This window comes from Lampris incognitus, chromosome 16 (assembly GCF_029633865.1).
Source record: "Lampris incognitus isolate fLamInc1 chromosome 16, fLamInc1.hap2, whole genome shotgun sequence".
NCBI classification, from domain to species: Eukaryota; Metazoa; Chordata; class Actinopteri; order Lampriformes; family Lampridae; genus Lampris; species Lampris incognitus.
Genome location: NC_079226.1, coordinates 26579744 through 26583766, shown reverse-complemented (window position 1 = coordinate 26583766; position 4023 = coordinate 26579744).

Genomic DNA, 4023 nt, shown 5'->3' with positions numbered 1-4023 from the left:
TATTTCAAAGAGATGTTGTCTCTATCCCATATGTCACGGCATATTGGAACCAGTTTGTAAATAACATACACTGGAAGAAGGTCTGGATGCTTCCACATAAGCACCTAATCACAAATAAAATTAAAGAGGTGTCCTTTAAAATCATTCATAAATATTATCCTGTCAATCACTATGAATGCAGAAATTGAAAGAGTTGTAAACACGAACTGTTCTTTCTGTGATGAACATCCAGAAACAGTGTTACACTTATTCTGGCACTGTTCTCACACCAAGAAATTTTGGCAAGACCTTTGTAGAGTTGTCATTGATCATCTTTTCAAAGACTTAGTTTTATTATGGGAGAATGTAATATTTGGTTTCTTTAAACACCCCCAAAAGGGCGACAAACATTTTTTCATAATAAATCTGTTAATAATGTTGGCAAAAAAGATGTATTCACAAAAGCAAATCCACAAACAAAAAACGTTTTTTTTCTTGAAAGAAATTTAACAATATGTAAAACTTATCTCTTTCTACAAACAAAAAGGCTGCCAAAACTGTTAATTTATGTATGTCTTTTAATATATTCATGTAATGGAAAGGAATGTACCCCTGGCTCCTTTGTTATTCATGTTCGTTTTGTATACTGTTCTCTGTATACTAAATATGTTGCGCTAATAACGCAGAACGCGGTAATTCCGAACAGTAGGACTCCGACCAACCAGGACAAAACGAGGAGCTTGTACATAAAAGAGGGGCTACGTCTACCGTGTGGACGTGGTTTGGGTATGAAAAGTCTGACACGGACCAGAAACCGTACTTTGCAATATATGCCGCGCGCCGGTCCCCACAACAGACTCAAACACCACGAGCCTCTTTTACCACCTAGGCAAGAATCACGTCACGGAGGGAGTCTACAGATGACAGCCGCAAAAGCAGTCGAGTGCTCAGAACAAACCCCAAACTCAAGACGTTGCAAGAGGCTTTTGCCCGCAGCACACCCTATGTCAAAGAATCACGGAGATGGAAGGAGGTAACGACTGCCGTTTTCTATTTACCTTAATATTTTATATTTTTTACATGCTTGATAATTTGCGCAAAGGTTCTAAATAAAAGGGGGAAAATAATCAAATATGAGTAAGTGCCTTTTATTGTCGACTATATAATTAAAAAATAAGAAATAGGCCTTTCCATGTCTTCATTTTATATAAACCATTTATTCATTGAATTTACAGAAAATTTGCTATAGTATTGTGATGTGTATCGTTATCATGATATTAATGACCTATATCGTGATGATAATAATAATAATAATAATAATAATAATAATAATAATAATGCATTTTATTTGTGGGCACCTTTCAAAATACTCAAGGACACCTTACAGAACACAATAAAAAAAAACAGAAAAAAAACAAGCAGCACTGTATCAGACAGCATAAAATCAAAACAAAGCAGGGATATCGTGACATGAGATTTTGGTCATATCGCACAGCCCTAGTATGTGTACATGCATTTACTCTTCTCCTGGATTGCCACCTTGTTGTGGTGGAGAAGCTTGCATGTACAAATGATTCCAAGAGCTATGCCGTCCGGCGCTTGGCTCCTGGTAGGGTCACTCAAGGAGGATAGGTCAAGGGGGAGGTTCCAGACAAAGCATGATCCAACAAAGACCTCAACAGCAGAACTGGTGGAAGATGTCTTCAGGTCACAATGCCAGTGAAGGCAGATGAAGGCTATAACAGAGGGTGGTCCCCAATCATCTTGGTTCTCCATACCATTGAACTCTGGCCACCCCCTCCCAAGGACCATGTGGTGGCTGCAGGCACATCCACCTCTCCATGTAAAAAACTGTTGGGCACAGGTGTCCTCCCACAAGGATCAACCCATAAACATCCAGGGTCAAAGCCCCTTTGGCGATCAGGAAGAGGTGACAGGGGCAGGACAGTGAAGTCTGGCAGCCCCTAGCCACAACCTGGCACATAGGCGGTGGGTATATGATCAGTCGCTAAGCCCTGGGACTGAGGCAGAGGGGCTTCTCGGCTGCTACACCCATGACTGAGCAGCCATAATTAGCATCCGCTCTGCTCACCCCAGTTGGGAAGGGGGCTTGAAAAGTGCCCTAAACATAGTCTGCCTCATACCTCCTGTCTAGACCACTGCATCCAGAGGAATCACCACCATACGGTCAGCAAGATACTCATAACTTTTGGAGCCTGGAACATATGAATGGACAATCAATCCAGTAATCGACCTGGACAGTGTACTGCCATCATCACTCGAGAGCTGAGAAGATTCTGGATTGATATCGCCGCACTCTCTGAAACCCGATTGGCTGACCAAGGGCAGCTGAAAGAGTAGAAGGGTGGTTACACTTTTTTTTCTGGAAAAGAAAAGCAGCTGATGAGCCGAGAATCCACGGTACGTGCTTTGCCATCAAAAACAACCTCTTTGCCAACTTGCTGAGCTTCCTCTGGGCATCAATGAACACCTGACAATATGACTGGCGTTTGTAAATAACCAAAGCATCACTGTTCTCAGTGCATACACTCGACACTTGACTCACAAGATGAAGTAAAGGAGACCTTCTATGTCGACTTGGACAATGTCCTCACCAAAGTCCTCAAGGAGGATAAGCTAATCCTGCTTGGAGATTTCAGTGCCAGAGTGGGACGAAATTACAAGTTGTGGAGACGCATAATTGGAAGGAGTTGGAAACACAAACTCCAATAGCATCCTGCTGTTAACAACATGCTCAGAACACAGCCTAATCATCAACACACTCTTCCGCCAGAAGAACAAATTTAAAACAACCTGGAGACACCCTTGTTCTAACATTTGGCACCTCACTGACTACATTATCATCCATCAGAGACCGACGCAACGTACTAAAAACCAGAGTAGTGATCAGTGCAGATGAATGCTGGACTGATCACCGCCTTATCCGCTCTGCCCTGTCCATCAAACTTCACCGGAAAAAGAACAGTGCAGAATAAGCGGAGCCGCCCAAAACTCAACCTCAAAAGCCTTACTGATCTCTCCTCCTCTTGTCAACAGTTCCAGGCCATGCGCAGTACATCAATGCCCAAGCAGTATCCAGATGATATTAAAAGCCACTGGGATATGCTCAGAACTGCAATCACTGGCATCTGTAAAACCACTCTTGGACATAAGATGAAGAACCACCAAGATTGGTTTGATGAGAATGACATGGAAATTCAACGGTTAATCAACATCAAGAGGCAAGCCTTTATCATCTGGCAGAATGACATCAACTGCCAAAATAAATGAGCTGCCCATGCAATAGCAGAGTCAGCCATCCCAAACCGGGTCAGGGAATTGAACGAGTAGTGGACGAAGAAGGCCCTTGAGATCCAGCACCTTGCAGATGCTGGGGATACCAGAGGCTTCTTTGATGTTACTAAAGCAATATATGGTCCCAGCCACCACTGTCTAATCCCACTTTGCTCCAAAGATGGGCACACACTGCTAACAGACGAGACAATCAAAGAGAGGTGGAAAGAGGACTATCAGGACCTTTTAAACCAGGACTCTAGCACTGAGATGGATGCCCTCAACAACCCAAAGAGGACATGGCAGCAGCACCTAGTCTAAGAGAAGTCCAGGATGCTATCAGGAAGATGACAATCAACAAGGCTGCTGGTCCTGATGAAATACCAGCAGAAGTATTGAGGGCAGGTGGATCTACACTCCTCAGACATATCCATGCCTTGGTACTCAAAATACGGGAAAAAGAAGAAATCCCTGTGCAACTTAGGGACACACTCATTGTCTCTATCTTTAAGAAAGGGGACAAAACTGAGCGCGGAAACTATCATGGCATTTCCTTGCTTCCACTACAGGGAAAGCCCTGGCTAGGGTCTTGGCCAACAGACCCCTCCCAATATCAGAGGAAATTCTGCCAGAATCCCAGAGTGGTTTTCATCCTAACAGAGGCACCATGGACATGATTTTTACTGCTTGCCAACACCAAGAAAAAGCCCAGGAACATAATCAACCATTGCACATTAGAGAAATCTAAAG